Raw genomic sequence first — 24,259 nt, 5'->3', positions numbered from 1 at the left:
TTTGAGACAGAGCCTTGCTCTGTCACCCAGGCTGGAGTGCAGTGGCACAATCTCAGCTCACTGCAACCTCCACCTCTGGAGTTCAAATGATTCTCCTGCCTCACCCTCCTGAGTAGCTGGGATTATAGGTGTGCACCACCATGCCCAGCTAACTTTTATATTTCTGGTACAGAGAATTTTGCCATATTGGCCAGGCTGGTCTTGAACTCCTGGCCTCAGGTGATCCACCTACCTCACCTCAACCTCCCAAAGTGCTGGGATTACAGGCATGAGCCACCACACCTGGCCAATGTTTTGATGTACGTATACATTGTAAAATAATCATCACAGTCAAGCTAATTAATATCTAATACCTTTTATAGTTATTTTTTTGCTGTGTGTGTGTGTGTGGTGTGAATAATTAAGATCTCTTTCAGGAAATTTCAAGTATATAATAAAGCATGATTATATTCACATTACTGTGTATTAACTCTCCAGAACTAATTCATTTTCATAACTCAAAGTTTGTACCCCTTGACCAACATCTTCCCATTTTCCTTTCTACTCCTATCCCTTCTACTCCCTGTTTCTATAGGCTTGACTTTTTTCAGTTTCTCATATAAATGGGTCATGCAATGTTTGTCTTTGTATGTCTGGCTAATTTCACTTAGCATAATGTCTTCCATGTTCATAGATGTGGTCACAAATGGCAGGATTTATCTCTCTTTATGATTAAATAATGTTTAACTGTGTATATATACCACATTTTATTTATTCATTAGTCAACAGACAATTTAGTTTTTTTTCCTGTATTTTGACTATTATCAATAATGCTGCACCAAACACAGGAGTGCAAATATCTCTTTGAGATACTGATTTTATTTCCTGGGCAGTATACCCAGTAGTAAGGTGCTGAATCATAAGGTAGTTCTGTTTTTAATTTTTACTGTTTTCCTTAATTGCTGTACTAATTTACATTCCCATCAACAGTGTACCAGCGTTCTCTTTTCTCTGCATCCTCACCAACACTTACTCTCTGTTGTCTTTTTAATAATAACCATTCCGAGTGGTATGAGGTCAAAGCTCATTGTGGTTTTGATTTGCATTTCCCTGATAATTAGTGATGTCAACCACCATTTCATATACCTGCTGATATTTTGTAAGGCCAGACTTATACACTGGTCTTCCTGAAGTCAACTTTTGAAAAATGTCTATTCAGGTTCTTTGCCCATTTTAAAACTTGGGTTATTTGATTTCTTGATTCTGAGCGGTATATTATATTTTTTGGATATTAACCTTTTATTACATGCATGGTTCACAAATATTTTTTCCATTCCATAAGTTGCTGGTTCATTTCACTTATTGTTTTCTTTATTATAAAGAGGCTTTTTAGTTTGATGTAGTCTCATTTATTAATTTTCGCTTTTGTGGCCTGAGCTTTTGATATCAAATGCAAAAAATCATTGCCCAGATCAATGGTAAGAGAACTTTTCCCGTGTATTTTCTTCTATAGTTATGTGGTTTTGGGTCTTACATTTAAACCTGTAATCCATTTTGAGTTCATTTTTTTACATGGTGTGACATAAAATTCTATTTCATTTTTCTGCATGTGGACATCCAGTTTTCCCAGCACCATTTATTGAGGAGACTATCCTTTCCCCATTGTGTGTTCTTCGAACCCTTGCCAAAGATCAATTGACTAGACACACAGGTTTGTTTCTGGGCCTTCTGTTCTGCCCCATTGTTCTAAATTGTCTGGGTTTTTTTGGCCAATACCAGACCATTTTGATTACTGTAGCTTTGTAATATATTTTTAAACCAGGTAATCTGATCACTCTAGCTTTGTTCCTCTTGCTCAAAATGATTTTGCTAATTCAAATTTCTTTTTAAAAACTATGGGAGTCAAGAAGACATATGTTTACTATTTGCTGCTAGCATGTGGCCTTATCTTTAGAATCATGTAGAATTAGATATAAATACTGCCTACTTAGTAGCTGCTAACATTGCCAAGTTCTTGATCTCTCTATACTCTAGGTTCCATCTCACAAACAGAGAAATTGCTTTACAACATAGCTATGAGAACTAAAATAATATATGTAAAGAAATAAATGTAGTGTCTTGCATGTTTGAAAAATGTTAATACTATAATAACTGATATAATGTAATAATAAATAGCTGTATAAATAGATCATTATGTTGACTCATATAAAATTGCTGTATTCACCTGGCTTTAACCTATAAAAATGGCAATTTCATATGGTTCAACATAACATTTAGTATAAAATCCTCCCCATCTATATTATTATGACATTATTGTCAATATTAAAGCCTATATACCCACTTCCTAAACACACACTTAGGATTCCCCCTTCCCTGCTCTATTTATCTCCATAGAATTTATTACTTTGAATGTATTCAACAAGTTATTTGTTATTTTTATGGTTTATTATCTGTCTGCCCACACCTGCTCGTGTGTATAAGTGTCACAAAAATAGGGATTTTCTCAATTTTCTTCCTTGTTCCCCCCCACCCCACACTGTACCCCAGTGCCTAGAAAAATGTCTGGCACTTCGTAGGCTCTGTATAAATTGTGCGTTTAATGAGTAGACTTACACACTGGTCCTCCTGAAGTTTAATTGAGTCTACCATGGTCATGTTCCTTCAAGCCTTAAAGGTTTAAGAGAAGTATTGATTAGAACAGTTCTAAATAAAATATAAATTCAGGTTGTTACAATGATGGGTTCTTTAGAGCTGTGATTCTTGTGTGAAAACAGTAAAAAGTTGCCTGAAGTTTTGCATATTTGAAAAGCAAAATTTTATTAGTTGAAAAAAGCTAAGTAAAAAATATTAATCTGGACCCGGTGCAGTGGCTCATGCTTGTAATCTCAGCAATTTGGGGACCAAGGAGGGCAGACCATTTGAGCTCAGAAGTTTGAGACCAGCCTGGCCAACATGGTGAAACCTCGTCCTTACTAAAAATACAAAAATTAGCTGGGTGTGGTGGTAGGAACTTGTAGTCCCAGCTACTCGGGAGGCTAAGGCTGGAGAGTCACCTGAACCAGGGAGGTGGAGGTTGCAGTGAGCAGAGATCCCACCATTGCACTCCACCCTCAGTGACAGAGTGATACTCTGTCTCAAAAAAAAAATTATCAATGAGTTGTTTGGGTTTTTTCCTCTCCTCCTGGTTACACACATGAGTTTGTTGTAGTGCTGTAATTTTATAAAGATGATCATCAGCTGCGTTTGCCCTTTGATAAAAGGAAATTGGTTTAGTAAAGTAACTCTCCTTGGCAGTATTCTCTCAGAACGTGTATGTGTATGTGTGTGTGTGTGTGTGTGTGTGTGAGAGTGTGTATATCACTGTAGAGGTACATGTATACACATACATATATTCATTAGAAAAGCTAATATAGGGAGGGAAATTAACAGTTTAAAAAGCCCAATCGTAAAAGTCAAGCCTGACTGGATTCCAGAAAGACGGAGGAGAAAAGGGTGGTATTGTCTTCAGAAGGAATGTCGGAGTGGCGTGCCTACAGAGGAAAGTGCTGATAAGCAGAATAACAAAAGCTGGTCTCATGAGTGATTCCAAGCAGCCAAAAAGCCAGGGTACAATCCCCAGCTGATTGCCCTGCTATTCTCGGTATTCCACATACCATGACTAAATACACGGAGCCAATATGGTAAGTCGTGGGGAATTCTGGGCGGCACTGCGATGTTTGTAAGGGCCCAGGCAGATTCTGTACTCTTGTCTGCCCCGCCCACCCTCCATTTAAATACTCTAGTTAGTTGCTTCTGACCAGCTCCTACCTCCTTCCTAGGAGGTGGGGAAAACCTTTACATTTCCGAAGGCAGATATTTTTAGATGTGATGCTCTGTCCAAAGTGTTAACTAATTGAGTTATCAGGTTTCCTACTTGACCACAGAGAATGGCAGTGGAAGAGGGAGAGAGCTTCCCAGAACAAGTAAGCATTTGCAGCTTCTAAATGAAATGTGCCTTCCTTATAGACATTTTGTTTTGCCCTGAATTGTTGTGCCTTTTAAAAAACGTTTGTTGCTGGGTGGGAAGAAAATTGACCTGTTTGCACCATGGATCACTTGAGTTCAATATGTGTAGGACAATGGACTGTCCTTTCTGTTTTGTTCCGACCCGGGCTCTAGGTATGTTTTGCCTGTGATGTAATTTGGAGTGAGTTCAGCTGAGGCCTGCCTTAGGAGGATGCATAACAAAATACAAAAAGACGGGTGATTAAAAGTGCAGGAAGGGCCTGATAAATCCAAGAGTATAAAACGGTTTAAATGGTTGCACTTTTCTCAAGAGAAATCTGAGAGCTTGAAAATTCAGCTTTTTCTGATGTATTAATTACAAGGAGCAATATGGAATTTTACAGTTGGGGGAGAAAACATAGAATTGAATAAAATTCATTTTTGAAACTCATAAATGGTAGATGAAGGATATAATTAGGAGTTGAAAAATGTAATTTTATTTCTATCTTAATATAACTGCACATAGATACAAATAAGTCATCTTGTTTAATAATTCTGAAGAATTGGCATAGTAAGCCATCTCCCCCCTTAAAGGATACTATGTAGATAAAGGGGGTAAATATTTGTTTTATGTTTGTGAAGTTTTGAAGTTGTTTCTGAGGGATTTACCTAATACTATGTAGATCATGGTATAGTTGAAAATTTTCATTTAATCTCATTTCTACCTGTATCCTTTCATCTAACTGTGTGATGTTACACAGTTAACATCAGCATATCCAATTCTGAGAACAACTTAAATCCCTGAATATTCTGTTTAAACATTTAGTGAAATGGTCATAATAACTAGAACGAGACATCATAAAAATCAGGACATTGTTGCTTGTTTTAACATCAGGTGGACAGGCATGCTAATGTTTTAAGAAACAGCTGTCATTTCACAGTGTTACAAAAGGCAATTTGGAAAACTCTCTTACAATTTTTATCTTTATTTTAAATGGATTAAGTTCTCATCTTTGTACCCTTCAAGACAGAATAATTTTTGCAAAAAAGATTAACTTTTCGTGAACTTTATGGAATGTGGCAATATTGCAGATGTACAATTATGAAGTTTCAATCTGAGTGAGATTTTGTAAATATTCTGTGTGTCTCAGAGAAAGAATTTTTAGGGTAAATTTTGAGATTCATAGTAAAGCTATAAGATTGTTCATGAATTCCAGACATCAATGCCAATTGTAATTTACTAGTAGTGTAAGCATATTGGCAAGTGATTCCTAAAAATCATGTTTTATCACTCTAAAAATAATCAACTTACCCAGCCAAAACTTTTAAACTGTACTGTTAAATTTTGATGTCTATTCTGTTCCATCAGTTGTGAAAACTTTATGTGTGCATAATCCTAAATTACATAGACAGCTTTGAGAAATACTCATTGCTGGGAAGGGTTTGAGCAATAAGGCTTGCTGTAACAAGTCTTAAAGAATGTACCTGAAGAGTTCTGGCCTTTTTTTAATTAATAAGTTTAAGAAGTCCGAGGTCCAAAAGAAAAGCCCAAATAAAAGTAGACCAGCTTGTTTCTGCCTCCTGTCAGAATATATCAACTAAATGATGAAAGCATCTGATCTCAGCCCATATGTGCAGTGTTTTCTGTTTTGGTGGGCATGCTGTTTGAAAAACATGTAATAAAATGACAGACTGAATTTGAAATTATCATGCCCTAAGCAGTAACTCTGGAAGGGTACTGACCTGATACAAATCATATAGAAGTTCCATCACAATAGTATAGCATACTATTGCTGTACTGGGTTTTGCTGGAAAATGAGTAAGAATTATTCCTCTCCTGCCTTCATCTCTGACTTGAGTGGAAGACTGAACACTTTATCTGCATGAGCCAAACTATGGATAAAATCCTTGCAAAGAGGGTATAGTAGATAATTGCATTTTCATGAACGAGCATTAATACCTTCTGCTTCTGTTTGGCTTGGGGTTTTTACAGTATTTAGAGATTTTCTGTATGGAAGAACTGGAACTAGTTTTGACATAAATGACTGATGAAGAGTTAACCTTAAAGTTTAACTCTTCAATAATGCTCATGAAAAAAAAAAAAAAAACTAGACTCTAATATTGAACAAAGCCCAAATGTAATCCAATTTTCATGTGCATTTTAGAGGTAGCTAATAAGAAGATCCTTCAATAGCAACTAATGTGCATTAATTTTAAATCCTATAAAGTTACGCTATAATGCCAAATAGAAAATTTTCAAACTCAGTTGTTTCCTATTATATATATTTTTCAGTGATTGATCCACTAATAAATACATATTTAACTCTTGAAGGAAACCCTCATTTTATTGTTGATTTTCACTTAAGAAAATTGGGGGCAAGTAGGATATTTTGTATAGTCATAATCAAAAAAGAAAAGGAATCACAAAACTTGTCTTTTTGTTGCTGAGACTATTATAGCGTCTGTTTTGAAATGGAAACTTTTAGTTATATAGCAAGTATAATATTTACCAACTAAATATGTTCTGTGTGACAATATAAGGATGCTACCTCAGGTCAGTTATAAATTTGGATGATAATTAAGTTTAAGTTATCTTTAAGACCAAAGAGATTTTACAATATAATGTGGTGTCTTTGAACAGTCATTCTCTTTTAAATGTTAAGACATTTTTAGTCACAAAGTAAATATATGTCTGCCAACTCTATCCTAAAGCAAATGTTTATTTTTTAAGTGTTTTATTGTGGTCCTAAGAATATATTGCAAAACCTAGTAATAAAAATTTAACTGTGTCTTCTAATTAGACTACTGATAAATATATAATTAGATATTACAGAAATTTTAGTGTATTTTAGGGAAATATTAATAGTTACTAATAATTACTTGTTAAGCATAAGAACCTGTAAGGAATTTAATTATTTCATTTTAGGAGTCTCTTTTTATTTTTGTAAGTAAGATTTTTGTAAAAATATCTTTGTAAATATTCATGATAGCAAACATTTCCAGAGAATAATGTTGGGTAGTGAATGCCATTTTTTTCTTCAGGCGAGTGACAGTGAGTCATGGCAACCAGTTTGAAAATTGCTCTGCAAAATCTAGATAATATTTCACTTAGGCTTGAATGATTATTTGATTATTTTCAATATCATTTTGATACATTGTAAATTTACATACTTCTGTAATTCAGTGATTTTTGTCATATTTTGAAAATGCTTGCATCTGTAAGATAAGTTATATTTTGAATACTGCAGCCTTTTTTTTTTTTCCTTTGAGACACGGTCTCACTCCATTGCCCAGACTGGAGTGCAGTGGCACAATCACAGCTCACTGCAGGCTTGACCTCCCAGGTTCAAGCAATCCTCCCACCTCAGCCTCCTGAATAACTGGGATTGTAGGTGCACACCACCACACCCAGCTAATTTTTAAAGTATTTTTTCAAGAGACAGGGCCCCACTATGTTGCCCAAGCTGATCTCAGACTTCTAGGCTCAAATGAGCCTCTCATCTCAGCCTCCAAAGTGCTGGGATTACAGGCGTGAGCCACTGCACCTGGCCCTACTATAGACTTTTAAACCCAGACTGGGTCTTGCTCATTATTTGATCCCCAAATCCTGGAACATAATATGCATTCAATAAATATTTGTTTAATCATCTTTGACGGGTACAGCCTCTCATAATTGTGGCCGTCTATTCACCACTTAGTCGTACAAGAGACTATTTTAAAATATTGAAATATTTTTAAAGGAACATGCTATAGTTAACTTTCCATTTTAGTGACCAAAACTAGCTGTCATTTACCATCTAGAAGTTTCTTAGAATAGAGGATTTGTATCTGTAGTTGTGTTTGTGCAATAATGACAAGTTGTCCTTAAGGAATTCTCATGCTCTTTCTGGCAGCATCACTTGCAGTGCAATTTGTTGCTTATTTCTCACGTGTCATATCCAAGGACCTTAAGTGGACATCCTATGGACAGTGTCATCCACTAGGGAAGTGTAGTAGTGTCCAAGTATTTGAAGTGTGTGTACAGAACCACTTGGAAAGACTATCTAGGAGAACTAAAGCAAGGTAGCAGAAAAGCAATGAATGGGTACTGATTAGAGTGATCCTGATCTGTTCTTTGCAAAAATAGCAGCAGTATATTTATTTAGACTTCGTCTTCCTGCTCAATCATGCCTTTTGCTTAAAGTATTCTCTTCAGAGGTGTTAGGCCTTGGTATCATGAGGTCAGTCAAGAACTCCTGGGTGTCCCTGAGACCCTTCTAGAATACCCTGAAGACTGGTATCCCTCACGTACCTCAACCAAAACAATACATACTTTAAAGAGATTTGCAGACGCATAAAGCCATACCAGTCATCTCACCTTTTTTGAGTGTGTATTTTGGAAAATACAGTTATGTTTCGTAAGATGTGTATTTTAAGTTAGTGTGTAAAAAGTTTGCCATTTTTTTAAATAAATTGATTACATTTTCAATTCTTAGCTTTATTTTCTAATGTGGTAAATATCAATAGCTATAATCCTCATAATCAAAAGCTCTTTGGGGCTCCTGAGTAATATTTAGCAGCATAAAGGTATCTTGAGTAATAAGTTTGAGAATCACTGCTGTAGACAGATCACAATATGAGTGTTATCTGCTTTGTTTGTTTCCCTTACTTGCTGAAAGCACCAGGCAAATAAGGTCAAGTTCATGGGTTCAGTCCCTGTATGGCCAGCTATGTTCATTTGACTCTCATGGTTATAATTGTAGCCAAACAAACTGGAATATTAACTCAAAATAATTTTAAAGTGATAATAAATAAAGGATAACATTAATTATGGACCAACTGTATGCCAGACCATTTCTAACTGCTTGGCATGTACTATCTCCTTTAATGTCAACAGCCCTCTGAGTTAAATTTTACTGCTAATCTCATTTTACAGATGAAGTAACTTGACTACAGTATGTTTAAGTATCTTGGCCGGTGTCACATCCTTTGTGAATTGCAGAGCCAGGTTGTGAACTTAGGCATCCTGGGTCCAGAGTCTGAACTCTGAAATCACTAAACTATATTGACTTGCCAATAAAAAGTTTAGATCTTTCTGCAAACACTTAAAAAACATGTATCACACAGCTCCTTAAATAGGAGTCTTTGCTCCTAGTAACCCTTGTACATTTCAGCTCTTAGACTGTAACATAACTGAAAGTCACCTTCCATATTATAACTAAATATTCCAATGGTTGCTTTAACTTTGGGATACAACCCACTCTTACTTGTTTCATTTACATCATAAAAAATAACATCTTCCTTATTTTCTTTACTACGTGTTTCCCTTGCACTTCTAGAAAAATCTCTTGTATGTCTAATGTATGTGCTCTTTCTTTATTTGTCCTTTTGTTGTATTTAATGTAAAGCTGCTTAAGTCTTCCAATTCCAAATCTAGTCAAGGAAAAGTATAAATATCACTTACAGATTGTTTAAGATCCCAAATCAGTCTATCTATCTGTCTATCTGACTTCTCTAGTGAGCTAACCTTTTTTTAAAAAATATTTTTTATACATTCAAATAAGAACTTATATAGCTATATTTTCAGCAAGGCCTCCTAAAATCCTTCTGTTGATTACAGACTTAAGTAAAAATGAAAAATTTTCAGTGAAAAGAACAATAGCATTGGGTGTATTTGTTTTTTAGAAACTCAGCATTAAGCTATCCTCCCTGCAAGTCCCCTAGCTCCCAAAAAAGGCAGACAGTTTCATTTACCACCAGTCCTAGCAAGGATCCAGCTGCACCAGCTGGTGCACAACATTTTAGGATGATAAATTCAAGAACTCACTAGCTAACGCCTCTTCTCCCTCTGGTGCCCTGGCCTCACCCTTCAATTCCCCTGGGCATTTAAACCTCGGGCCTGTAATGATCTGACCAGGAAGCTGAAGTCCACTGTATTATAATTTCCTAGCTGATTCGCACCACATTGAGTATATTTATACATGGCAAAAAATGGTTATGTTTGCAGTATGAAGCCTGTCCACACTAAAAATTAAGCTATTTGTTTCTTGGTCTCAAAAAAAAAAAAAAACAACAACAAAAAACACTGTTGAGAAAATGTTCATCTACTCAAATAAATACTTTCTCTTCTCTCTGCTACCGAGACCAATTTTAGCTTATCACTGTTTTCAGTTGCTATATATAAAATGTGAATATTTGCCTGGATTAAATATTTTAGGACTCATGCCAATACCTCCTACAAAATAAGGATCCTTAAGCATGAAGCCCTTAAATCCTTGTTCTGATTCATAACATTACCAAATAAATGGAAAAATCCCAAACAGTTAATGCGTTTTATATAATCTACCATGTTTAATGCCAGAAGTTACTGCTGTGTATTTCCTGAGTGGAACACACCAATGTCTTGGTATTATGAGGTACATCTCTAAGGGACTCAGCAGTTCGTGGTTGTTGTGGTTATTGTGCAGCCAAGCTGTGCAAAAATTTGGAATTTGTTTTATAAACAAGGATCTCCATGGACTCCAGATTTTAACTGCATTATACTATCTCATTTCATTTTGTGTTTAGGAGACAAAGTTGCTGGTGATTTTTAGCCTTCGGGTCTAATTCATTCTTGTTCTTGTATTGTTAGGTAGTAGGAAGAATATTAAAGCCAGGGAACCCAGATTCTATTTTTAGCACTTTCTCTAACTAGTTAAGCAAATCACACCTCTCTTTGCTTCAGTTGTCTATCTATATGATTGAGATGATACCGTGATCTCTGCCTACCTCAAAATATAAGATGTATAGAACAGAATTATACATACTATTTTGTTCAATACAAAGCAAGTTGTTTATGAAGACTAAGAGTTAATCATTGCTGTATTGAATCTTTGCTTACCAGTTTACTAGTTCAGGGCTATGAACCATGAGTTTATTTAGTAAATGTTGAGGTGAGTCGAGGGCATGTACGTAAATGACTAATGCTATCACAGGATGATAAACGAAGGCGCGATGAGATTTACGCCCCTGGGTCCCTCCAGCAGAGGGATGTTTAAAGCAGCCACTTTCTCTGGTGAACAAGGAAGAACAGATTTTGCATCAAGGATTTCCTAGGCAGCTTGGCTCACAGAAAAGCAAAAAAGAATTTCTTAACAGACATGTTCATGTGGGAAATAATTGAGACGGTTGAACTAGATGAAGCCAAGAAAAGAGAGAGGAGGGGGTGACCGACAGAAAGTTTAGGACTCCAGGGGCTCTATGTTTTTTGTTGTTGTTGTTGTTCAGCATGCGCCTTCTGCCAAACAAATGAAAAATACTCTAGGTCCTATGATTTGGGAAGGTTGTCATCCAGAACATTTATAGATTACAAACCAACCTTAACTGCTATTTTATTCAACTTTTGACTACTATCTTATTTTAACTCAATGGGGAAAATAATTTTTGAAATAAACATGATTATACTTTTCCAAAGGACTAAATCTTCTATATATGTTTTTTGCCTGTTTGTTTGTTTGAGATAGAGTCTCACTCTGCCGCCAGGCTGGAGTGCAGTGGTGTGATCTCGGCTCACTGCAACCTCCGCCTCCTGGGTTCAAGTGATTCTCCTGCCTCAGCCTCTCGAGTAGCTGGGATTACACGTGTGTGCTACCACGCCCAGCTAATTTTTATATTTTTAGTAGAGATGAGGTTTCACGATGCTGGCCAGGATGGTCTCGATCTCTTGACCTCATGATCCACCCACTCTGTCTGCCTCCCAAAGTGTTGTGATTACAGATGTGAGCCACTTCGCCTGGTCTAATCTTCCTTATATTAACATTCTATTGGTGTGTATTAAGAAAGAAAAAAATTATCCAGGGCTGCTGTATGTTCTGAATTGCTTAGCCCTGAGAATGCAATGGATAGACTTGGTTTTTTTTCTTTCCCAAAGCAATATATTACTATTTCTCTTGTGTTTCTTTGTCTTGAGAGCTAACCAGCAACAGGTTCAAACACAGCAGAGGTTTCAAACACATCTGGTAATGAATATACGTGTAAAACATACTTTTCAGAAATGGTTTCTCCATCTGTAGCTTATTTATTTGAATCTTTAGATTTCAGAGTAACCAAAGCTAAATATTTTATTAATTTTAAGGTTGACCTGTCTGTTCCTGTTGTATAGCTTCACCCAAGTAAAGACAAACTCGCTATCCTAAAATTTCCTAGTGGAATAAAGTTGAATAATTCATTTTAATTTTAAATTTGAAAAATATCTTGAGCTGAGCATGGTGGCTCACACTTGTAATCCCAACACTTAGGAGACCAAGATGAGTGGATTCCTTGAGCCCAGAAAGTCGAGAACAGTCTGGGTGACATGGCAAAATTCTGTCTCTACCGAAAAATACAAAAATTAGCCAGGCATGGTGGTATGCCTGTAGACCCAGCTACTAGAGAGACTGAGGTGGGGTATTGTTTGAGCCTGGGAGATGGAGGATGCAGTGAGCTGAGATCATGCCACTGAACTCCAGCCTGAGTGATAAAGACTGTCTGGAAAGAAAAGAAGAAAAGAAAAGTAAGAAAGAGGAGACTGGGTGCAGTGGCTCACGCTTGTATCCCAGCACTTTGGGAGGCTGAGGCTGATAGATCATGAGATCAGGAGGTTGAGACCATCCTGGCTAATACGGTGAAATCCTGTATCTTCTAAAGATACAGAAAATTAGTCGGGCATGTTGGCACACACCTGTAGTCTCAGCTACTCAGGAGGCTGAGGCAGGAGAATCGCTTGAACCCGGGAGGCAGAGGTTGCAGTGAGCCAAGATGGTGCCACTGCAGTCCAGTCTGGGCAACAGAGTGAGACTCTGTCTCAAAAAAAAAAAAAAGAAAGAAAAAAGAAAATCATCTTGGATAAAGGGCTATACCTCTTTTCACATCTTGGGTTGGGTACTTAGCCACAATAGAACTTTTATTAACACTGCTCCATCTTTGCTCATTTGGAAAATTAAACACTTAACCATTAGCAGTGGAAGTGTTTGCACATTGCAGAATACCATGGAGCTTTTAGGGCAGGGGGGATCTTGCTTGTTATCTAGTGAAATCATCCTTTCAGTTCCTTACATCATTTATAGCATTCTGCCTAACACGGCATAGTGACTTTGTGTCTGCAGCACAGTAAGATACCTTGCAAATTCCAGAGTGAAGGAAAATTAAAGTTTTGAGTCAAAATAGTTTGAAGTCAAAATAGTTGGCCACAGCCTGGTACAAATCAAGCCAAAATGTTACTATATTGACCTCATTAAGACACAAGTTCTCCTCTCCTGACACCTATGGTTTTATATTCTCTGAGAGACAAGTGAAACTGGCTCTTTAAGATCATTTTTTATATTATCAGAAAATTTGAGACAAATACAAATCCTGTTTTGCAGCTCAACATAATCAAGTTTATGTTGAGGAATATTGTAAATACCCACCGATCTACCACCAGCACCTGACATGTGTTTTTCCCCCATGGGAAAATTGTTTTTCTTCTCTGTATTTATTTTCATTGCTAATCAGTCTCCAAGAGGATTTTTAGGGGTCTGGATTCTGGGTGAGAAAAAATATCCCCCAGGGCCGGAATTCTGGATCCTCCTTTTGATGTAACCCAGATCATAGTAGACAGACTGGTTGAGGGCATGTTTTATCAGCATATGGCAAGGTAAATCTCTTGAAAACACTGCCTTTGCAAAAACAAAATCCTGCCAGCACTGTATTTTTTTTAACTGATTCCCATTCCCCTCTATTTAGAGATAAAGATGGGAATGTTGTTTTGCCTTTCAGCATGAGAGTGGCCACTGTGCGCAGATACCCCAGTGTTTTTGATATGTGCACCAGCAGGGGCCTTTCTGGCACAGGTCCCAGTGTAAAGATGCTAACCATGCCTCACATGCGTTAGGGGACAGTGACCTCATTTTCAGGGATGAACTGAGGTTACTTACAAGCAAAATCCATGCAAAGGCAGCCTTGTAGCAACCAGAGGGCATCTGTGGAGGCAACCCCTTTTACTTCGGTTGGTTTTGATAGTGAGGATTGCAAATATAGATTGCCTTTAGAAATTTAGAAGCATTTTTTAATTGGTTAAGTAACCACCCCTCTCTGCTCCTCTTCTGGTTAATTTAAGGATGAGAAATGCTGGTCTATTTCCAATAACTAGATAGCAATCAAGTAGAAAAAAAGATTCAAAGCTTAATAATCAGGTTTTTCCTAACTAAAAGGGTTCAAGTTTTTTTTAAGCTTTTACCATGAAAGAAAACATAAAATTGCCCTTTATTTAAGATCTCCACACCCAAAACACATATTTGAAAAGAATGCATTTGCTGACATTGGCATTTCTCTTTTTAAGAGATTGGTCTATCTCTTAATGATCCAAGGTTTTTACTGACCGGCGGCAGATTAGAGTATGAATGTCACAGTTGTTTTTGTTTGTGTAATCGGTTGCATTCTTTTGAAATTGGTGGGAAATTAGATCACTGTGCATGATATCTATAAAAATATCAGTGCACAATATCTTACTCTAAAATATCTGGCAACTGTGAGTGGTCACAATTGGATGGCCATGTCCCAGTGATTCAGCTCTAGTCTAGTAGGAAAAAAAAAATCCCTCTCATGTGCTTGGGCAGAGCCACAGCTGTGTGTCCCACGCCAAAGCCTTAAACACAGAAGAATGGCCCTTTCAAGTCATTAGACTTATTTTTTGTTGGAAGTTATCTTCTTTTAAATAGGCACACTTTAGATTTTGAAAAGTTCGAATCCTCTTTCTGATGGAGAATAATTTTCAAACTCTTGTTACTTTGTCCACCAAAAATTACCTCTCAGTGCGACCAAGCAAAGCCTCTCATCTTTATTTTCTGGCTGTACAAGTTTGCCTTTAAAAGGAGGGGGCATAAGGCTGGGCACTATGGCTCCCACCAGCACTTTTGGAGGCTGAGACAGGCAGATCACTTGAGCCCAGGAGTTTGAGACCAGCCTGGGCAACGTGGTGAAACTCATGTCTACAAAAAATACAAAAATTAGCCAGGTGTGGTGGTGTGTACCTAAAGTCCCCACTATTTGGAAGGCTGAGATGGGAGGATCACCTGAGCCTGGGGAGGTCAAGGCTACAGCAAAGCCATGATAGTGCCACTGTACTCAGGCCTGGGCATGAGAGTGAGACCTTATCTCACAAAAGAAGGAGGGAGGGAGAGAAGGGCAGAGGGAGGAGGGAAGAGAGAGAGAAAGAAAGAGGAGAGGAGAAGAGAAAAGAGGAGAAAAGATGAGAAGAGAAGAAGAAAGAAGGTTGCATAAGCCAGAAGCTGTGGATTGCTTGAGCCCAAGAGCTTGAATACAGCCTGGGCAGCACAGCAAGACCCCATATGTATGAAAAAAAAAAAAAAAACAGGGCATAGAAAAAAAGAGTCGGAGGAGGTAATTATGAAAGCCAAGAATTTAAAATCTGGCCATGAGATCCTGATCTTGTATGTGATATTAGAAGCCTGTCAGTATACCTTCAGAGTACCTCTCACATCACTCCTTTCTTGTCCATTCCACAGCTAGCTCCCCAGTCTTCTTATCACATTATCACATACAACTGTATTTCACAATAACCTGCTTCAGTGGCTTTCTCCTTTGGTGAAGGAGAACTTAATGTGCAGCCAAAGGAGATCGGTTTGAGCTGCGTGATCGAAACGTCCCATCTCAGACCCATGGAATCTGAATCCCTTGGCTGTGACGTGTGTGTGTGTGTGTGTGTGTGTGTGTGAATCCTACCTGAGAGATCCTTGATTCATGCGGGGTTGACAACAAGGACCCACAGATCTTGTCTCTATTTCCTCCCACACTCAAATCCGGTATCAATTAATTGGGCCAATACATAGTTTTAATGATGTCTTTTCACTCCTCAAAACTCTTTATTTCCTTCTGGTATCTTTAGGGTAAAGTTAAATCAGATTCATCTGGCATTCCAAACCTTCCCTGAGCCTGTCCTTTACGCCTGCTCCCCCCTCCCAGGGGAATCCCCTTTGAGTAGAACTTGTCTGTTCACCATTCCTCAAACCTTTCCATCTCTTTAATTCTACCTACCTTTTCTTCCTTTTATTCTCCACTGACCAAATCCCCTGTCGAAATCCTGCCTCCTCCTACCAGCTGTTTTCCCAGCTGTATCCAGGATGCAGAAACAGCCCTTCCCAATGAGGTTCTCTGACTTTATCAACCTCTGTAGGTTCCTCTACTATGAATTCAGGCTCCAGTTTGCACAGCTAGTTTATAACATTATTGAAAGCTGCATCCTCACGATGGAGGACAAAGACCTACCCTAAAACAGATTATCGTCCATCTTTGTAGGATATGTGATCCTAAGTAAAGCAGACCAGGTGCCGTAGGAGTCCCGAGTGAGAAGGGGTCATGCCTGGTGTTTATCAGAGAAAGTAGCAGATAGGAAGGGATCTTTGAGCTGGACCAAAAATTTAGTAGGTGAGTCTGTTGGTTGGAAAGGGAAAGTGAGGAGGGTTAGTGAGCATTGCTAGTGGAGCATTACTGTTATTACCAATGTCCTGGGTGAAGTCACAGTGCCAGGAAATTATAGGGGGCAGTTCAGGAATAAAAAGGTTGCTTTCAAGATTAGTGTCGATTTTTGTTTTGTGTCAGGCAGGAAGTATGTGTTTGGGACAGGTTTTAAAGGGCCTGTGAGCCTATGCCATAGAAGTGGATTGGATATTATGGTTTAAAAGCAACAACATTTGAACAAGTGAGGTATGGCATCAAACAGCAATATAATATATGAAACAGGTAAGGGTAGACCTACTTGGGATGAAACTGAAGATAGACACACAGTACTCTGCTGACTGAGCCCTATACTTGATCTCAGTGTTTCTAAACTTCAGGGCTCCATAGAACTCAACTGGAAAACCACTGGTGTTGAGGAAACAGCTGGGCTTGTTATAGAGCAGTCTTGGGTTTCATTTCTTGCTGCTTACTTATTAGTTATGTGACCTTGGGCAAAACATTTAATTTTTATGAAAGTTAGGTTTCTGCCTCTGTAATGAGATTCCTGTTTTGTTTGAATTGAATTTAAGAAATAAATGATAATACATGTATAGTAAGACATATTGGATAATAATATATGTCAAATGCTTAGTGAGGTCCCAGGCACTCGTTTAATTGCAGTTATTTTCCTTGTTTTGACTGTCTTAGAACCCTCAGTGGTTCTTCATACACCGTTCAGTGCCTCCAGCAGATCAACTAGTGCCAACTACAACCTCCTGGAGGTTTTTTAAATGATCTGGGCGTTTATAGAGCAAGGGTCTGAACTGGACAGGCAGCAGGATGAATGAGGAAAAAATAAGTCAGCATATTTTCAGCTGTAGGGAAAACTAAGATGTTAGGAAAACAATAAAAATAAGTTTTTGAAGTGCATCTTTGAACTACCACTTTAAAAGTAAGGAGGCTGTAGAGATTTAAAATATATATATATGTGAAAGAAAAAGCTGTTATACTTTGTTGTGTGAATACAGAGTATAGGAGACAAAGCCTAGGACATGCTGACGAAGGATCGTCTAATAAGAGACCTCACATTAATCTGGGCCCCAAATGGTGAGCCCCCAATATAAGAATGGACAGGAAATAAACCCACCATACAGAAGAGACAGGAAACGCATTCCTGTCTCCATTTGTCACCAGATGGAAGGAAAAAGAAAGTCTGTCCTGAGAATTTGTAACCACAAGGAATTCCTCATATCTATACCAGTTTGAGATCTAAATTTATCCATGTAGTCTTAACAAAAACATAAACAAAAAACCTCAAGCCAAGCATTTATTTTTAAAGTAATCTTGAGTTGATACTGCCTCTAAGCAACGGGCAGAACCAATCTCAGATTTGTCTTTGAAACCTGATAACATTTAACCTAGGCATTAAAGAATTACCAAAGATTAGTTTCTAAGGAATATGAGGTCACAAGCAACAGTCACAAGCCACAGAAATGTAAATTGCTGCAATCACTTTGAAATACAATTAACTAGAAATTAACTAGTAAAGCTGAGTAAGCACATACTGACTGACCCAGCATTTATGACCCTAAGATTTAAAAACCTCTTGCCTTTATGCACCCCAACTAGAGCCAGAATATTAATGGCAGTATCTTTCATAGTGGATCCAAACTGGAAACAAGACAAACCTCCATCAACTCGACAGTGGATAAATACCTTGTGTTATAATCACATAATGGACTCTTCTACATTAGCAATGATAAGTTACCCACATGTTACATATCAACATGGAAGACTCTAAGAAACACAACATTAGACAAAGACAGGATGATACATAATATATAATTTTACTTATATAGCATACTAAGACTCTTAAGTACTAAGACTAAGTCAATTACATATTATTTCACTCAGGGAAGGGTACATACATAAATGTTTAAACTATAAAGAAAGGCATGAGAGTGAATGGCTAAAACACAAGATGCCTTAGGAGAACCACTCATGAAGGGACTTGTTAGGAGTCTTCAACTCCACTTGTAACTTGTATACTTGAGCTGAATAGTGCGTATGTGGGTGCTTCATATATGCTTTATGTATTCTTTTGAATGTATGATATGCATCATGATAAATATTTTTTCTAAAAGGAGAATGGAGAACTAAAAAAGTCCCCGAGATGGAGTATTGAATCAGATGTGTACACATAACTTTCTGGAAGGGGGTTTGAGGGAAAAAGGAAGGAAGAAAAGGTAATCAGAGAGTTACACCAAGATTGTATGCCTGGGTGGCAAGGATAATCTTGGGATGTTTAAATAAAAATGAGGAAATCTGTTGTTCATATCTCTGTCGTTAGCACCTGGCTGTAGGCAGAATGTATGTCTCAGTACACTTTTATTGTTGCTGTTGTTGAGTGTGGGATATGGAAATGTCTTGGGATGAGGATGAGCACTGTGTGGATATGGAGTGCTGGGCTTAGAGAGAATGGTGGAAGCCATGGAAATGATGAGGTTACCTAGAAAGAACATGCAGGTAGGAAAGAAATGTGAGCTCTGAACATAATGAACATTTTCAGTGATGGGTTGAGGCAGTGAGGCACAGAAGGAAGTGAACAAAGAGATGACAGAAGAAAAGGTCAAGGGAAAATTTTCAAGAAAGAGAAGGTTATTGGTACCATCAAATGGTTCAACATTACTAGAGAAGAAACTTAAAAGTCATGAAACTTGATGACTGGAAGGTCATTGGTGATTTTGTACAGAGAGGCTATATTGATTAGTGAGAGAAATCATATTGCCAGAAGAGCTAATATGAATTAGTATTAAGGCTATAAGTCAGTGTGAACCTAAACCACTTTTTCAAAATGTTTGATATTTAAAGGAGAACTTAAAAACATCTATTTATTGAGTGCCTAGCTATGCACTCACATTGTTAGTCACTTTACCTGAATTACCTAATTTTATCCTAATTGTAGGTTATTTTATTCCCATTTGACAGCTGAGAAAACTGAGATGCATAGATACTTTTTAAAACTTACCAAATGCTAAGAGGTAGAATAGCTGAAATACAGATTTGGGCTGTGTGACTCCAGTGCTTTGGTTCTTAGCTAGCCCAACACAGTGGGAAATAGAGGAGATCATCACTTATAAAGGGGTGCTGGGTAAAAAGGAGAAGGAAACTTTTTTGTATTTTGCGTTTTGTTTTGTTTTCTATGTTGGTAGGCAGAAGACAGGGCACCAGTAGAAAAAAGGAATTTGAAGTTTACAGAATGGATCATTTGACCCTTCACATGGTTCCCAGGTAGCTGGGAAGGTGAGATAAAGGGAAAGAATAGCGAATTGGCACATCGAGTAGAAAGAGGTTCCTGAGATCGCCCTTGCCCCCCCACAAAGATTTAGAAGCAAAAAAGCAGAGCTCTGTTATGTACTCGCTGGGTCTCCAGTCTGCGTTTTTTCAGGTGATCCATTGTGAGCCTGACCTTGAGTCTCATAATAAACTCAGTGAGGAAATTCTGATCCATGGAAGATATATCTGAAAGGGCCTAAAATAGTTAATTTGATGGATGGACAGATAAGTGGATGAACTGATGGAAAATGAATGAATGAATGAGCTAAGAGTTATTGAGCATTTGGAATAGACCAGGCATTTATTAAGCCCTTTCTTAGAGCAGTGATTAACAGCCTAGACTCCAGAGCCAGGCTGTCTGGGTTTGCGTACCTGTCATTCATAAGCTCTATGTCCCTGGGAAAGTTACTTATCCTACAGCACAATTTTCTCATCTACAAAATGGGGCTGGTAATAGTACCTACTTATGTTAGTTTGCTAGGGCTGCTGTGGTAAACCACCACAAACCAGTGGGGCTTAAAATAACCGAAATGTATTCTCTCTTAGTTCTGGAGACCAGAGGCCAAAAATCAAGGTATCAGCAGAATCATACGTCCTCTAAAGACCCTAGGAGAGGATTCTTCCTTGCCTCTTCCCACTTCTGGTGGTCCTTGCCTTGAGATAGCATAACTCAAGTCTCTGCCTCTTTCTTCACTTGGCCATCATTTCTCTTAAGTGTCCATGTGACTTTTCTTCTTACAAGATTAGTCATTGGATTTTGGACCTATTCTAATCCAATATGACCTCTTCTTAACTAATTGTATCTGCAAAAATTGTATTTCCAAATATGGTCATGTTCTGAGGTTCCTAATGAACATAAGTTTCGGGGAGACACCATTCAACCCATTACATTACTTTATGGCACTGTTACAAGGATTAAATAAATTATTATAAGGAATTATAAAGTTAATATATATTACGTTAAGTAAAGAATAATATTAAGTTAATGTTATTTAAGTGCTTGTAATCATGCCTAGCTTATAGTCAGGGGTATGAAATATTATTACTGAGGTTGGCACTCTGAAAATGCTTATTGTTTCCAAATGCTTTCTGCTGAATAATATCAATATTCCACTGCCAGTAAAGATGCTGAGTTACTAGATTAATTCATAATAATGCTTGACTGCATCCCTGAAGATACTTCCTTGAAAAACATACATGATTCGTACTTCTAGTAAAATGACTAAATAGACAGGACATTAAATGCTAACAAAATAAACTTTCTTTTTCCAAATTCTTCAGATTTTGGTCACTCAGAGGAAAAAAGTGCTGAACAACCTGTTCATAATCATTTTTGTGCAACTAACCCCTTAGGCGGTAGCCTTGTCTGTGTGACTTTTCATGTGGCTAAGCCCCACTTGTCTTTGAACCTAATTTTCCTCCTTAATTTGTTGACTTTTTTGAGTGCATCTTTAGATACAGCATCAAAAGAGGCATTGTTTTGATACAAGGTTATCAAAAGCTTAAAAAAACAAGCTATAGACTATGTTAAGAATAACTCCTAGTTATTTCATGAAATGACAGCAATGAGATACAATCCACTGATACTGAGTCTAGTAAAAGTATTGTGTTTTTCATACATGAAGGATATAAACAATAATGCATAAGTATTATATAGTACCTATGGGCCAACTTGGGAGAAAAATGATTAAGAATCCAATATTTGCCCTGCCACTTATGCAAGGTTATTTCAGAGGAGAGTAAGAAGCTGTGAAATGAAAGCAAATAAGTCATTATTTGTACCACATTTATTTTGTTCACCAATGTGTATCCAGTTATTGACAAAATGACTAATACATAGTCAAGATTCAGCAAATATTTGAGGAAGGAAGATGTGGCTACATTGCTTGCCAGTGGCTAAGAGTAAGAGGAGGAGCTTACTGGTTATTTTTCCGTGGGCTTTGTAAGGTCATTTCCTAAGATGTAAATTTTCTTCAGGGCAGCCTTCATTCCCCTCTTGCTTTTTCTCAGCCTTTCCCCCTTTTTATTTGAAGTAGGTGGTTGGTATGGTTTTGGTGTGGTAAACATGTTGATATGTAACAGAGGGCCAAGAAAAGTGAAGAAAATTAATTTCCATTTCTGCTTGTATTTCCTAAAGTTCTGAGGTGGTCAATTAGCTATCTCAGAATTGTTTGATATCAGGGTGATTGGATTAAATAGATATAATGCAGGTGTCCACCAGATAATTTTCTATCAGTAGAGCAGGAGTTCTTAAATGCAAGTTCATGAGCAGGCTTAGCACACCTGAGCCACATGAAATTATGTGCAGATTGTGTATGCAGATATAGATTTGGTGTGTGTATGTGCAATTGTTGAAGAAAGATCATTCATTCATCACCTTTATTAGTCTCGAATCCAGATTCCAAATAGGTAGAGAACCACTGAATTCAAAGATTTGTTTTATACTGATTTTGTTTTGTTTCAGAGGTTTGGGTGGGAAAATTCTGAGGAAATGTGAGAGGAAAATGGAAAGTGTATGAAATTATTAAATATTTCCAAATACAGGATCAATTCAAAGGCTTTTTTCTTGAATTACAACACCTCTTTTTTTTAACTTCTTTAGCTGCTCTTTATATGTACTCCACTTCGGAATTTGGGATGCTTAACTCATAGTTGTTATCTCTGGCAGTTGAAATATCCAGGCAGACTGATGTCATTTGTTCCCAGAACGCCATCAGAGCCCTTCTGGGCAAATTCACTGATAAGTCATTGAGCAGGCACAAAAAAGATGATATTTTATGGTGCAGTGAGCCATCCTTGCGTAGCTAATTTAGTTCTAACTGAACTTATAAACAGAAAACTAACCTCTAAATAGTGAACCTCTTTAAAAATCTGCTTTCTATTTTTCTTTAAATCCTTGGAAATTTTGATTTGTCCTTTGTTTAACTTGAGCCCTTATCTCTTGTCATCTTCTTAACCTTCTGCTCTAATTAAACAATTTTCATGCTTATCTCAAATTCCAATTTTGTGTTATTTTAAGTAATAGCTATGTGTGCTCTCAGACGCCTGACTCGGTGACTCAGTTTATAATCCCTGGTATTCACCTTTGTATCTATCAGATTCTCAACTTAAACTGCTGTCGCTGCTGCTAATAAAGCCTCCTGCATTATTTCAGGCAATAATTTAATTCACAGTTATTTCCACCCAATTTACTTATTTGTTGATTCATTCATTGGCAAAACACTTAGAGGCACTTGCTATATGCTAAGAATGCTTCCAGTTGCAGGAGAAACAGAAAGATGAATATTACACATAGAGTCACGTTGCCTTGTGCTGAGTTCAAGGCATGTGGCAACCCAAACAGGTCAGAGTTCAGCCTCCAGAAGCATACAATCTTTATATAAGTTGGGTTACTATTTATTTAAAGCAGTGGTCCTCAACTGGGAAGACTTTGGCCTCCGCCCCCGAGGGACATTTGGCAATTCTGGAGACACTTTTAGTTGTCACAAATAGGGGGCACTGCTGGTACCTGATCAGTAGAAAATGCTGGTAAACATTGGACAATGAACAAGGCAGTCCCCTACAGCAAAGAATTATTCAGATCAAAATGCCAATACTGCCTGGGCTAAGGAGCCCCGATTTAGAGTCACACTGATGATTGAGAGAGGCACACTACCGTAAAAGGGAAGGGGGAAGGCCACCCCAGAGGCAGTGGCCTCTCCTCAGAGGTCCTGAGCAAGTTGACTCAGTGAATCGACCTACACTGGAACCACAGACCTTTCTGAGGGGTAGGATTTCCTTCTTCTCAATTACATTTCCATGAAAGAATTAGAGTTCCTCTCTTAAAGACTGGCATCTTGGCTGCTTTCCAGTTGCCTGCTCCTTAATCTGCCTCCTCTGCTTATTCTGAAGGAGCTCATAATTGAGGGTGGAATAAGGATAGGTATACCAAAATCTGTGATGCTGTGTGGTACATACAAAGAGAGTTCAAAGAAATTCATGCCGGGAGCACTGAGAAACTAAACTCCACCTGGGGATCTGGGCAGGCTTCACAGATGAGGTGGCATTTGAACAAAGGCTCACCATATGGCTGAAAGAAGACACTTTTCTCTTTTAAGCCATACCCTTCGTGATTGCATTTATAACTGGTGACAAGATGTGTTTGGCTGCTCTTTCAGGAAAACCTGCTTTTGTATTGTACTGTATTAAGCAAGACTTCTTTATAAAGTTTGCAGGCCTGGCCCAGCTTTGCAGTGTCTTTCTTCTCACCATCTTTCTATTAAAGATTTTAATAGTAGATGGTTTCAGCTGTGAAATTATAGATGTTAGCGTTTAGCAGTTGCAAGCTCTCAGTGAGTGAAGCACATGTTTTGTTTTTTAAAAAATTTTATATGTATTTCTTTCTGCTGCTGCTCCTACAGATGGCTATGTACTACAGGAAAATCCAGCAGAACATCATTGCCTACAAATTTCTGTTAGACTGCTAAGTACAACATAAAATGTGTCAAGCATGGTGGCTCATGCCTATAATCCCAACACTTTGGGAGGC

At 37.7% G+C, this 24,259-nt stretch overlaps 1 protein-coding gene across 9 annotated transcripts in view; it reads left to right on the top strand.

The window, feature by feature from the left end:
* The window catches only part of ANK3 (ankyrin 3), a 537,795-nt gene that overhangs the window by 270,454 nt on the left and 243,082 nt on the right, over nucleotides 1–24,259 (top strand). The gene's annotated exons all lie outside the window — the stretch shown is intronic.

Source organism: Cebus imitator, unplaced genomic scaffold, assembly GCF_001604975.1.
Source record: "Cebus imitator isolate Cc_AM_T3 unplaced genomic scaffold, Cebus_imitator-1.0 Scaffold142, whole genome shotgun sequence".
Classification (NCBI taxonomy): Eukaryota; Metazoa; Chordata; class Mammalia; order Primates; family Cebidae; genus Cebus; species Cebus imitator.
The sequence above is the reverse complement of the archived record's forward strand: the minus strand, read 5'-3'. Positions and strand labels throughout refer to the sequence as shown.